The sequence below is a fragment of the Protopterus annectens genome, chromosome 5.part0 (genome assembly GCF_019279795.1).
Source record: "Protopterus annectens isolate FY-2018-M chromosome 5.part0, PAN1.0, whole genome shotgun sequence".
Taxonomy (NCBI): domain Eukaryota; kingdom Metazoa; phylum Chordata; order Ceratodontiformes; family Protopteridae; genus Protopterus; species Protopterus annectens.
The window spans coordinates 1,870,258,707-1,870,273,917 of NC_056735.1; positions in this window are offsets into that span (position 1 = coordinate 1,870,258,707).

Below are 15,211 nucleotides of genomic sequence, written 5' to 3' on the forward strand. Positions count from 1 at the left end.
TTCATTGTGATGACAAGGTTTAGATCCCTGGAGAGTGTGGCTCTGAGGAATTGGGATTTCTTTAAGGGGAGCATCTCCAACAGCTCAGGGTTTGACATGACCTTGTATGTTAAGCAGAAATCACATCTGAGTAGACGATATGCCACAGAGTGTAGCTGGAGTTTTTTTAGACGGTCAGCATATGGCATCTGCTTTAGGCCTGTGATTCTTTTAGTGAGATATTTCTGTGGCCTTTCCAGCTGTTACAGATGTCTTGTGAGGTACATATCAAATGGGGCATTATACTCTATAATGGATCTAATGAGGGATGAGTACAGAGGGACAATGACCTCCTTTTTTCTGGATGAAAAGCCCTTAGTGATGAGGTGTGCCACAGAGAAGGATTTCCTGACTGTTGTGGCGATGTGGTTATTGAAAGTGAGACCACTGTCCACCTGTGTCCCTAAGTCTCTCATCACACTTTCAATGTTTAGTGTACTGCCACCTATGTGGTAATTCATGGGTACATGTTTTTTTCCAAAGGGGATAACTATACATTTCTTGGCATTAAGCTTGAGCCCATGGCTCTGACACCAGGTATGTGTTTCTGTAAGGCCCTTTTGTAGAATATCCACATCATTTGGGGATTAAATAATGGCTCCCAGTTTGCAGTCATCTGCAAACTTTGTTAGCCAGAGTCCCTTAGTGTTGGCCTGTACTTCAGAGAAGTAGAAGCCAAACAAGAGTGGCCCCAGGACTGAACCCTGAGGTACTCCACTTGTCACTTGTCTGGATTTGGAGTCAGCTACTTTTACAGTCTGGGTTCTATCAGTAAGCCAGTTGGCAACCCATCGAGTGATGTAGAGATTTAGACCCAGCTTAGTAAGTTTATCTATGATTCCAGAGTGGGGGGTGGTGTTGAAGGCCTTGGTGAGGTCCAAATAGGCTGTGAGGACCGTCTTACCCTCATCCACAGCTCTGGAGACTGATTCAAAGAAGTCAATCAGATTCAGGAGACAAGATCGGCCCTTCACAAACCTAAGCTGGGTGGGGACCAGTGTTTGAAGGTTGCCAATGTCTTTGTTTTTAAGTTCCATGATAATGCATTCCATGCCCTTGCAGATCAGGCTTGTCAGACTGATGGGACGGTAGTGCCTGGGATCCAAGGCAGATTCCCCCTTGTGGAGTGGGATGACTGTAGCTGTGCGCCACTCAGTGGGCGCAAAGCCTGAGGTGAGGCTATGATTAAACATGACACTTAGGTGAGGTGCCAGTTCATTTTGTAGTTCATGTAGTACACAGCCTGGGATGTCATCTGGTCCCATGGATGCTGTATTCTTAGCTTTGGAGAGTGCAGTTTCTACCTGTGTGGCTGTGATTACCGGAATTTGGCAATCTTTTGGTATTGAGATGGGCCCTTTAGGGGGTGAGAGGGGGGTGAAGTTGGCACTAAATCGATCTGCCAGGATATTGGCCATATCCTTGGGATCAGTATATTTAATGCCATTCTGTTGTAGCTCAGAGCAGATCTGAGCATTGCCATTTAGATTCTTGACATAACTATAGAATGCCTTGTGGTTGTCTTTGGAATCTTTGGCAATTTTATTTTCATAACTAGCTTTTGAGGATTTTATGAGGGATCTCAGCTTCTTACTGAGGTTGGTGAGGGAGTTTTTTGCATCCTGGGATTTTCCTCTTTTCTGCAACAGTTTCTTCCTTCTGTTGTATAGTTTGTTTATAGCAGGGGACCACCAGATTGGCTTCCTTTTTTTGGAGAAGAACATCTTGGTTCTATTTGGGATGACACGATTCATGCAAGAGTAGATGTGCTCATACAGTGCCTTAGTGTAGGATTCTGCAGTCAAACTTTCAGATCCCGTCTGCATGGGTGTCAGGAAATTTGTCACTTCTGACTTCAGTAGCATGAAGTAGGCTTTGGAGAAGTTTTTTAAGGAGGTTTCCTTACTAGGGGGTGAGGGTGGGATGTGGATGTCAAGGGTGATTTGCTTATGGTCAGACCTGACCAATGAGGGGGTGACCACTGGTGTGGAGCATCTATTTCCCATGTTGGTAATGACCAGGTCTAGGATATTGGAGCCCCTGGTAGGACAATGGATTAGTTGATCCAGGGCATTGGAATTTATGAATTCCAAGAACCGTTGGGAAAAGGAGTTGGTACCCGAGTAGTTTTCCCAGTTAATGGCAGGGTAGTTGAAATCACCCAGTATTAGGGTGTTTAGTTGTATCTTAATATTTTCCAGTATGTTTAGAAAGGTGTAGTGAGAATCTTGGGGCATGGTGGGGGATCTGTAGCAAGCAACTATTTGGACTGCAGTCTTACCTAGTGTTAGTTGCACCTAAACCAATTGGCTGATACCTGCATTTAGTGTTATATTAGGTTATGTTGACTGCTGAATGATCTTTGCATGTACTTTTATTATTGCTATTATCTTTTGTTAGCTATCTAGAGTTTGTTATACCCTCCTTGCAGCTTGTCCTACATGAACTTCTCTATCATTTTAGTCCTATTTTTAAATTATATGTAATTGGCTAAGAGACTGTTTGCATATGTGGAATTTACCTATAAGTTACTAACTCTCACATAATCACTTATTCCCACAATAACCTTCTTCTAAGCAGCCTATACCCCTTGTCTTCCTATTCTCTCTCTCCTCCTGCTTCTCCAATCTTTCTTTTTTTTCCCACATTTTCTCTTTCTATTTTATTATCCTAGACCATACCCCTCAGCTTATAGTTTGTTCACAAATTTGCTTTATCATTGCAGTCAAAATCATTTGCTGACCACTGTAAATAGTGTATACAGTTTTCATTGACTCAGCTTATTTTTAATCAAATGCGTTTTCAGTAGTTAACTCTGTTTTATTTCATCTTGTACCTGTAGTCAGCAGGACTTTGCCAGTAATTGATCAGCTGAGATAAGTGCTCTACCCTGGTAAACAAATACCATATAAAATAAAATAAATAAATACATAAATAAGTAAATAAAATGTCTTTCCTGACCTTGGCTCGGGGTATGACTGCATAACCAAAAGTTTTGAACTGGAAGCTGGAGTCATTAGTTTATTTATCAACTGTAACAATGTGTTATCAGTTTAGTTAGGTGTGACTTTTTCTCATGGTAGGCTTTTTACTTTATTTTGAAATATGTAACTCCTCTGTGGAGATCATCCAAGCTGTGAAACTGAGATATTTAGAGAGTGCAGATTTGGGTGCACGATTTTGCTGTCATGTAATGCTGACAGTTTGTGGGAAGATACAGGTTTATTATATGAAACACTGTATTTATGGTAGAAGAGCCACTGTCTTCTTGGTTAGCACACAGTTATGAGGAAGATAACTAAACAACAACTTAAAGGAGATGGTAGAAATTCATAAAGTTAACCCTTGCCCCACTTGGTGGAAAATGGATTGGTCAACATATATGCTTGTGGGAAAGTCTGGAGCAAGACAGAGGAATATGAGAGATAACTGCATTACTTTTAGATAACATCATCTTTTCTGCTATCATATGAAAGAACTTTTTTGTATTTTCCATTCATAACAGGCACTAAATTTTATGTTTGTGTCTGCTAGAATGTTAGCCTAAGTTGGAACATATTGGTTTGAAAATTAGTTAGATCTAATTGAACTAACTTCTCCTAGATTATCATGGCTGGCTAGCAGAGAAGATAAAAATGGGGCCCCCGATGGTTTGCATATCACACCACTTTAATATTATATGTAACAATCTGTGGACACTCTGGACATTGATCCCTTTCTGATATAGGCCACAGGCTTTGATCTGTGAAATTTTGTGGGTGGGATCCCCAAAGAATAATGTCAACAGTTTCTGATGAAGTCTTTTTTTCTGTGATGGGAGAAATAACAAATAGATCTTGTTTTATGCCAATGTGGTTGTTCAATCACTGACATTCTGTTACAGCAGCTAAAAGTAAAGGTAAAGTATAGTCCAGAGATTAGAACTGCTGATTATAATGTTTGCATGGGATTTATTGTACCTTCATCATGCTTTTTTGTAGCTGGGAAATGTGAAAATGTGAAAAGGGGTGTGTAGCACAAGACTTTCAGAAGAGTGCTTATTGTCAGCTGTTTCTGCTTTGAGACAATGAGGGAAAAGGCAGATCATCAGATGAACATTGTTACAAAGCAGCTATTATACAGAATGTGTTATTCAGTAGAACCGGGAGCATAGAGACTAGTTTCAGGAGTCCAGACTCAGAAAATTGAAGCAATTGCTTAATTGCAGGTTGTAAGCTTTAAAGATTTCCTGTCTGAATCACTTAGCCAACTATGGGCAGGTATGAACTATGATAATTCTGAAGTGAGCAAAATCTGGAGCTAGTCATTTAGTCTTAGTGTGTCAGCCAGGCCAGGTGACAAGAAGGTAAAATAATAGAATTCTCCCACATGTGACCTGAAAGAAAATGACTGAGCTTTGTTGACAATGGTGATTAAATATGGATTATGGATATCCAAAATAAAGTATATGATGTCTATGTCTACACATTTTTCTTTATTTTGACAACCTTGTACAAAATTGCAGGATCTAGAAAAGGCCCCCATTGATGAAGAACCCTGAATAAAAGCCCTGTTTTCTCTTTGCAAAAAGCACTGGTTCTACCACTTGAATGTGCTGTTGCTGTTGACCTATAGGAAAGACCAGGTATAGGTGCTGCCTTGGTATCATTGAAACGTGCCTTTAACTAGCTGAGCTATACATTTACTGACTGTCATGTCTGACTGGGAATTCTGATTTTTAGAGTAGTCCCAGAGTAAAAATAAGAAGCATGGTGGTAACAGATGTACAAAAATTTAGGCACACTAAACTGCAATATTGCACATGAAAATAATGTTCATCATTCACACTGCCTCATCGGCATATGGGTTACATGCCTGCACAAACCCACACTGGCAGCTTTGCAGAGTTCAGAATTCCCTTCTGTTTGAATTTTTTCATCTCCATAAGCAACAAGTTTCACACAACTAGCCACACTGAGTTGTGCATCGGTTCTCACCTTAGCAAATGTGTCTGCTGACAACAATACACTTTGAGCCAGTGTGTACTTTAAGCTTGGTGGATTTACTGTTGCTGTGGACAGTACAAAACACTTCATTTTTTGCCAACAAATTTACTGCATCAACCCTTCCCATCAGGGGAAGCCTAACCCCTCTCACAAGAAGGCAGTAGTTCAGTCTTTTAGTGCCAATTGTAATAAGAATCACAAAGTTGAATCTCCTCATAAGCCTGTATTAGTGGATTACAGCTTTTAGACTGAAATATCCATTTGGGAAATCCCCTTCCTCTTTATTATTATATACTTTTGATTTCTTCTGTTTTATTAATACATATAGTATGAGTGTGTGTGTGTGTGTGTGTGTGTGTGTGTGTGTGTGTGTGTGTGTGTGTGTGTGTGTGTGTGTGTGTGTGTGTGTGTGTGTGCATGTTGCGCACGCGTGCATGTTTGTGTGTTAACTTTTTATTTTAATATACTTGCTAAATACTACTGATTTTAATTACTCTTATAATTCTAGCATACCAGTGTGTTGTTTGTATGCTTAATACTGCTTTTAAGCAGTTATGAGGCTTTTCTAAAGTGTTCTATGACTTGTACTAGGAAACTGAAGCTCTGTGGTGTCAGATGAACACTAGGCATCTTATTTCTGTTGTTTATCTGCTTCATTTACAGGCTTTGATAGAAATATATTGCATTTTCACCTTTTTCTTCATTTATGTCAGATTTATTACTGATTTAGCACTGCTATAGCCATTTTTATCATTAAATCACACTGTTACTGTGAATTTCTTTATTTGCATTTTCTGTGGATTCTTTTTTCATTTCTGACAAAGGAATCTGTAAGTAAATGTTTTTTTATGTTGGTTTCTATTTGATTTAAAAGGCATGTATTTGAGTTTTCGCACTATCTGGACAAATGAGTTCTACTTGAGACTGTGACTGTGCATGCTATTCTTTACTATTCTTTGCATGTTGTAGAACAAGGCTTAGCACATTTTAAACTGTTTCTGCTATATATATATATATATATATGCAGTTTATCCCAATTTGCTGTGTTGGCTAATATCGGTGTACTTGGTTAGCCCTTAATAGTTTCAATGTGTTATTTTGGGAGGTGTTTTTCCCCTGACTTGATTGATCCTGATATGGATGACCCCCATCAAATCCAGTTGCACCTAAAAAGAAGAAAAATCAACAAAAACATGCCTCAGCCTATGGTTGGTGAATATGTTGTTGACGTAAGCTGACCCACAGAACACTTACCTTTTCCCTATCACCCTCTGATATGAGCCTGCTGCCCTATATGGTACCGGTGTCAGACACATCCTTCGGGGCTGGTCCAGTACCTGATTCAGGTATGGGAGAACCAAACCCTTTAGGTTCAGAAGAGGTCCAGGGTAGGAGACCTCCTAGCCAGATATAATTCTTTGTCCCCAGATATTTTGTCCACTAGTGTATTTCTCAGAAAAAGTAAACAGAAACTTCTGCAGACAATCATGTTATTACCAGGTAAAGAGCAGATGTGGTTTCCTAGGTTTAGAGGGGTATCTAACTGAAAGCAATGAGGAGCTGTGCCAGAGACTGGTACAGTGTATGATCTTACTGAGGATGAGATTCCAAAAGTTTTGGCTGCTACTCCCGTGTTACTGGCCTTAGAAGATGTCTATAAAACTATAGATAAAAACCCATTTTTCTAGTGAACCAGTTACTAAAAAGGCTATGAGGATGTTTATTTTGCAATGTGCATACAGTTTAGATTACTTTTCTGCATCTTTACTTGTTGAATGGAAGTATTACATGAATGAGATTGTTTCTAATGTGACTCAGGTTTCAAAACATGCTTTGAGAAGTGTCTTGGAAGGAGCAGGTACAATTTCTAGAAATGCAGCCACTTCCATTGTATTGAGAAGATATGCTTGGTTACATAACCTGAGATTTTCTGAAAATTTAAAAAAAAAACGAGACTTTGAATGCTACTTTAAGTTCTGGATTTGTGTTTGGTCCTGCTACTCCCCAGATTCTCAACCAGTGGGATGATAGAGGTAAACCGATGCATGAGGTATCTAGAATGTTTCATATTCCCATGTTCTCCCCTAACAAAGAGTCTGACTTTAAAGGGTTGAACAAATAAACAAACAAAATTACCAGCCTAACAAGATTCAGGGTACCAAGAGGAAATACCAGGAAGATAATGCTTCCAAACCAAATAAAAGGGGATCCTTTCCCAAAAAGGATTGTTCTCCTGCTAAAGAATGATGTTGCCAAGATCTGGGCATCCCATCCCTTCTTCCTTTCCCACCTCCCCTTTCCCCTTCTCCCAGGCTTTCACTTAACCCAGCGCCTGGTCATAAATAGTTTTAGACAAATGGGTGCAGAGAATAATTTAGAGAGGATACTTTTGGCAGTGGACAGAAAATCCTCCTCCACCTCCCTTAAGTGAAATCTCCTCACACCTGCCAGTTCGGGCACAGCTAGTCTCTCTCCAGTAGTCCTTCACAAGTTACAAAGCAGGGGTTATTGAACCAGTTCCTGAAGCACAAGTAGGAAACGGATTTTACTCTAGAATCTTTTTGGTACCAAAAAGAAACTTTATGGAAATCAGTTTTAGATTTGTCTTCCTTAAATACCTTTTTGAAAATATCCAGATTCATAATACTCACCCTGCACATGATCCTACCCCTTTTTAAGGACCACTGTTTCATGGTAACTTTAGATCTGAAAGATGCTTAGCATTACATTCCGACTGCTCCCAACTACAGGAAATATCAGAAATTTCCTGTGTCTGGCTCATATTAGTTTTCTTTTTTACCCCTTGGACTATCTACTTTACCTTGAGTATTCAAAAAATACCTGGCTCCAGTGGTTCCTTACTGCAGGACCCAGGGCATCCACATTTTCCCTTATTTAGATGACTTGCTGACTTGTGCCAAGTTTGTTTCCAAGTGTTTAAAATCATTAGGCAAGGTCTTAGCCATTCTGGCTCTTCTGAGCTTCAAGTGGAAAATGCAAAAGTCCTGTCTCACATCCTTTCAAAGAATTGTCTTCCTGCGATGTATGATAGACACAGAAAGAAGAATGGACTTTCTACCAGAAGACCACGTCTTGACTTAGAACATTTTCAGGGATTTTGAGCCAAGCAGCTGCATCCCTTAGAGTTTTAGATAAGAGTGTTGGAATTTGTGAAATGATAGTTACAGTGAGTGGGACGATCAGACATCTCCCAAGTGAGGCCTACCCTTTCCCCTCCAGACCCAGAATTTCAGTCAGTCTAGACAGACCTCTCAGATTTTGCATGGGGAGCAGTGTCCAGGGGGGTTGAAGTGCAAAGCGAATGATGTCCTTCAGATACTTATGAATTACATAAACATCAAAGAACTGTTAGCAGTGATTCAGGTCTTAAAAGTTCTACACCACTTATGGTCTCCAGATCCCCTTTTAGTGGTCACAGACAACACCACAGTAATGTTGTACCTGAACAAATAAGAAGGTACAAGGTCATACCCTCTTTGCCAGTTGGCAATGATGGCCTGGAAGCTAGCCTTACAGCATTCTTGGACACTTCAAGCCTCATACATCCCACAAGAATAAAACATAGTGGCAGAAAAACTGAGCAGATCTTGTACAGACACTTATGAGTGGAAACTCAATACTGAGGTCTCCCATGATTTGGTCCAGATGTGGGCAACACCTCAAATAGATCTGTTTTCCTCCTTTCAACACAGTCAGTTGAAAAAATTCAGTTCAAGATATCCCTGCAGCCATGCCTGGAGAACAGACACATTCTTGTTCCCTTGGATGGAAATATTCCTTCATTCATTTATATCCTTTCCACTCATACCCAAAGTACTTCTGAAGATTCAGAATTACCAAAGATCATTGTGTTGACCCCTTTTGGCCCAAGGAAAGTTGGTTTGCTGTTTGAATGGAATTGGCCAAGGGCAGTTACTACTAGCTTTCTCACACTCTGGATCTGCTCATGTGGTGATAGGGGTGACTGGTGCATCACAACTTACAGGAATTGCTATTGACTCCCTGGATGATTCTATCTTGATACCTTTTGGGCATGTCCTACATGAGGATGTGCAACAGGTATTGAAGGAGGCAAGAAAATCTGCAACTAAAAAATCTTATGTGTACAAGTGGAAGAGGTTTTCTAGATGGGGCCTAACCAATAACAGGGGACCTGGTATGGTGTCTACCCTTCTGTTTAAAAATATTTGTGTGAGCTCTCAACGATGGCTTATCTCATGCATCTATCAAGGTACATCTCCGCTGCTGTGCCCATGGATCCCCCTCTTTCCTCTATTTTTGTAGTCATACAGTTTATAAAAGTAATGTTGCACTTGAGACCCCCTTGAAAGCAAATTCCCTCTCCTTAGGCTCTCAACTTTGCTCTTGAAAAATTGACCTTATTTCCTTTTGAAGCAGCGTTTCAAGCTGATTTGAAGTTCATTACTTGGAAACCTGTTTTGCTTAATGCTTTGACATTTGCAAGGTGAGTTTCAGAGTTGCATCACAATAGAGCAATCTGATCTGATATTCCACAAGAATAACTTAAATAAGCGGAATCGGACAAAGCAGCAACAGCACGGACTGTTATTCCACAAGGACAGGGCTATTTTATGCACTATTCCATCTTTCATGACAAAAGTTGTTACTGAATTTACACTGAATCAAGCCAGCAGTCTCCCCCTGTTTTCTTTCTGGCACCTTAAAACAAGAGAGAGAACATTCTGCATACCTTGGCTGTGCACAGACAGGTCATGTACTACCTTGACAGATCAAAGTCCTTCAGGAAAGTTGAACAGCTGTTTATTTCCTGTTCTGGGACTAAGAAGGGTCAGCTTGTCTCAAAGAAAATGATTGCTCATTGGTTGCCCTGCTATTGTTTTTGTTACTCCCACCAAGGCAAACACAGTGCAGTTGTGTAGGCCTTACTTACCTGTAACAGTACATGTTTGAGTTTTACACTGCCTCAGTGGCAGTGCTTATGCAACACCCCCCTTATTTTATATATAGTTTGATGGTATCCAACTTCATTGTGTTGTTGTTTGGTTTTGGTTATTTGTGTTGGTGTTTCGTGCTTGTGAATTGGTTGGTTGGTTTCAGGCAATTCTTCTTCTGGCCCTTCTTGGTTCTCCTACTTAGCACTTAAAGGCTGAACAACTGACTTCCTTTGCAGGGGTTAGGCTTCCCCTGATTAGAGGGGCTTGCCAGTCTCCTGATACATGGAGTCAGAGGAGGGAATTCTGAGCTCTGGAAAGCTGACATTATAGGTTTGTGCAGGTACAGAACCCATATGCTACTAAGGCAATATGAGATTCAAACATCTACTGTTGGCATGTAGGACGTACACAACTGTACTTTACAAAATATATTGACAATAATTTGACAATGATTTGATTAGTCACACTGACAGAAAGTATGACACTAGATAATGTGATATATAGCTAATTAAATCATAAAAATAGTACTAACTATAAACATAAAAGTTGTATTAGCTAAGGCAAGAACAAAGTTCAACACTGGTGAAAAATACATTGGAGTCTTATCCTTGCATTACTGTAGATGATGATAAATAAGTTAGAAGATGGGGTGAATGTCAAGGAGACAGGAGAAAATAATTTCTATTTGTTAATTTCATAGAGTCAGAAAAGAATGTTGAGGCCCCTAGCCTTTCATCTGTACAACTGACTATGCTTGCAATGTGTGATTCAAACTTTAATCAGTTGTTGATAATGCTAGCAAAAAAAAAAAAGTTGTGCTAACTTCCTTATTTAATAAGTTACCCACTGTGTGGAATCTGTAGAAGACATATAATTATCATAATGGAGGACTATTTATGGTAAAAAGAGCATGGATTTAATCATTCTATTGTTCAGATGTTCTAAGTTCTAGAGCTAGTTCTGGAAAACTGTCAAGGCATCTTTGAAATTTACTTTAAAGAGCTCTGATGCAGTTATCTGATCATTGGCTTGTTTATAGGTTTGCCATTACCACAGCGATTTACCATATTTTTTTAACTTCCTTAGGGATCGGTTTTAGGTCATTATTAATAAATGATACGCATGAAATAGTAATGCAGCAATTATGCAAGAGACATAATTCTTATCTGAGTAGCCATAACAATTAGACAACAGAATACAACTACCCAAGAGCCACTGTAATCTATAAAAAGTGCACAACAAATATAATCAAATTATTTTTTATCTCTGAATCAGCTCAAAAGCTCAGTACAGATTTTAAAATCATATCACAGCAAAGCATCACACTACAGAATTATTAGGAGTTATCATAACCTCACAACCCTAAGGCTGATCATTAAGTTGATCATATTGTATCATATCATATTAAAAACAAGCAAGAAGCCTGGTATTTTACCCAGGTCCAAGCCATCCTTAACTCACCAAGCAATGAAAGCAGTAGGTAAAGCCTTATTACTCTCAAACCACCTATATGCTTCTAATATAGTTAATAACACACAGAAACACAAACTACAAGCTTACAATAATATAACTACATTTACAGCAAACTACACCAATAAAGCTTTCAATAAACTAAACTGTCTAGGATTACAAAACACCCTCAGGTTCACACAGCTAAAATACTTTATAGTATTATCTACAAACTTACAAATACCTTCTTAGCAAATATGGACCTGCAACATTATTAAGATCCCTCAGTCTGAAGCAAATCATGACTGCTAAATCTAACAGTCTCTAAAAACCCTTTATATTCAATAGCTATAACAAAACTATGGAACTCCATCCCACTAGATATCTGATCAGACTCAAATGTAAATTGTTCTTCTTCAAAATTAAGAAGCTGTGTAACATCCTCCTGGAAGTGCCTATGTGTTAAACATTGCATTTTATTACACCAAGCTTTTCAATGTAACAAACCGTTATATTTTATTGATAGTGCCTTCAAAAAATGTCCATAATGCTTTAATGTACCAATATCTAGCTTAAATCTCACATAAACCACCCCAAATCACTATCTCTAAACATTATCATTTTCCTTACTGGGCTAATCCTTTATTAAAATGTAGAACCTCCATTTTCATATGTGACTGACTTTTCTAGGTTTTATCTATTGTTGACAACAGCTCACTAAAGATTATCTTACCTAACCGGATTATGTAAACATACATTTTTTATTGTCCCACCTATGCATTGTGTAGTGTATACATAATGATTTCTATGCCTTGATCATGGAATTATTTAATTTTACTATTATCATACTTTATTATTTTCTTGTTTTGAAATAAATGTGGAGCTTTTTTCCCTAGACATTCACTGAAATGGGACTCTCTGAACTTAGTAGGACTATCCTCGTCAATAAACAGAAATAAATAAACACTATCTGGATAGTAAATGAAGTGGAAATGTTGACCATGCATTTTATGGGGTCATGAAAATGTATTGCAAACAGATTAGTTGTGGTAGAGTCTTCATAATGTGGAACAGGTGATGTGGTGTTCCCATGGTTGGGACGCCCCCACTCTGGGCCAGTAATCAAGGAGCCTAAATCCTCACCGCTGGCACTGGAGAGGGAGATTCACTTGGAAAACAAATGGATACACTCAGTATTTCCAGATGCAGAACTTTCTACATCAACCACAATTTCCCTTAAGAGCACACAGGGAATACACTCAGCCTGGGGTCTGGGTTTCTCTCTCAGTCTCTCTCAGTCTCTCCCCAGGTCCCCAGTAAAATGACATAATTATTTACAAAATTCCAGGTAGCTGTGCTGGCATATGTTACGCATCCACTCCCCCACTTCTCCTGGCATGACCGGCAGTACCTGCTATTGTCACAACGGTCTAGAAGAAGAACACATTTTCTGAACTGGATTTTTGACATTGACATTCTGCTGTTTTGATCAAATACTTTCTTTTTCTAGCAGTAATAGTCAGTTTTACTGTATTACAAGCTGCTTTGAATGTAACTTGATATTGATAAACTATCGCTGCCCAATAAACAGACCAGATGTGGTATCTTGTATTGATATTTTTCATTTCTGGAATAATCCATAGTAGATTTGTAGAATGGGCCCTGCAGAGATGAGGCAGGGCAAGTTTATCTATACTAGGAAAGAAGGAACAACAAATTATGAAACCACACTATCCAGGGACATAGAAGAAGTTACTAGTCAACTGGTGAAAAAGTATTATTAAATGACTCAGTTTTGAAATGCATTATATTTCTTGTTAGGCAATAATGAACCGATTTATGAATTTTGAATAACAAATATCAAACACATATCGACAGGTAATTGTTAAATGTTTTAGCCAAGATGTTACATAATTGTGAAAAACAGATACTAGTGCCCAGTTAAAAATACTTTCACAGCCAGTACTTGTCATTTTGAATAGTCAGTGAAATAAGCTATCACCATCATCATCATCATCTTCATCAACCCTCTTCGTCTCATTTTTGTATGAGGTAAAGTTGTTGCATCAGCTGTCACCACTTCTGTCTCTTCAAAGACACTTTCCTGTCTTCTTTGACAGTAATACATGCTTGACTTAGACCTTTTCTCATGCAATCCATCCATCTCTTGGCTGGACATCCTTGTCTCTGCTTGCCTTCTTCATATCTCATCCAAATTTGCTTTACCAAATTGTCTTCTGCGTTGCTGCACATGTAACCATGTCATAGAAATCTGTTATCCTTGACTTTCTCTGTAATTGGGACTACATTGGCTTCTGCTCTGCTGTCCTTATTTCTTTGTGAGTCTCACAGTGAACATCCCACCACCCATTCAGGCATTTCATCTTCATCAGTTCACCGTTCTTCAGTTGCTCTACCTTCTCTACCCAGGTTTATGTGCCATACAGATGTACTGGTCATAAAATGTTTTTTATACCTTATTCAACTTCTTTGGCATTCTTTTGTTATACATGTCTCCTGATAATTTGAGTCATTTGGCTGTAGCACCTCTGATTCTAAATTTGACCTCCTCAGTCAGACTTCCCTTGTTCTCAACCACAATTCCCAGATACTTGGAACTGTTAATCTTTTCCACTGTTTTCCCTTCTGTCTCAGTTTTAAACTTCATCTGATTTCCAACTTTGCTACCATGACTCCTGTCTTGTCTGTACTTAGCTTCACCCCCATGTGGTTTCTGCTTTGCATTTTAATCCCGTATCACTTGCTGGAGTTCCTGTTTAGAGTCTACCTGCTGCACCACAGCCTCTTCATACAGCAACTTTGCTGATCTGCCCCCCGTGACCTGTTTGCTTTTTGCAGTCCATCTCCAGTATGACCACCTACTGGGCTTAAAACTGAGCCCTGTTGGACATGCCTCCTATGAAAACCCCTCTGTAAGTGTGTGCTTTGTCACTGGGTCTTTGCACATAGCCTGCACTAATTCCATAAGTGTTTCTAAGATTTTGAATCATTGCAGAACTATGTAAATATGCTTTTCTGTGACTTTGTTATATGTTTTCTCCAAGTCTAGGAATGCCAATCAACTGCTTCCTTACCTACAGTTTCTTTTCTACTATCTGTTTCATGGCAAACATTGAGGCACTTGTATTGCATCCTGATCTGGTTTCAGACTGCTCATTCCCATCTTACTTTCATCTACTCTGCATATTTATTTATAACTCACCCCCTCCAGCACTTTCTTGCAGTGTTACTAGAGTTTAATGCCTCTGCATTGCCCAGAGTTGCAAATATCCACTTTATTCTTGTACAATATTTCTAATTCTCCTGTCATCTGAGATATGCCTCTCCCCCCATACTGTGATAAGTATCCTCAATAACCATTTCTTCGCTAAAGCCTCCATCATCATCATCATCTCTATCCTTCATATGAGCCTGCTTCTTTCTCTAATATCATCTTTGTCAGTGCACTGTACTTCTTCTAGGGTGGGTTCTCTTTCCTATTTCAGAGTACATGTGGGAATACTGATTTTGTAGGGTTTTCTTCTTTCAAAAGCTTTTTGAAGTTCTCCTTCCATTTGCCCTGATGTCCTCTGGACTGATGAGATTGTTGCCACCATACCTATGAAACGTGTCTGCCAACTATCTTTTCTATCTTTAACTTGCAACCTGTTTCTTTGCTGCATCTGCTCAGTCACTATCAAGAAAATGGTAAAGTTTCTTTGATGTCTTCTTCTTTGTCATTGTCACTGCTTTCTTAGCCTTGTTGTTAACTAGTCAGTATTCTCTTTTTGCCTGATCTGT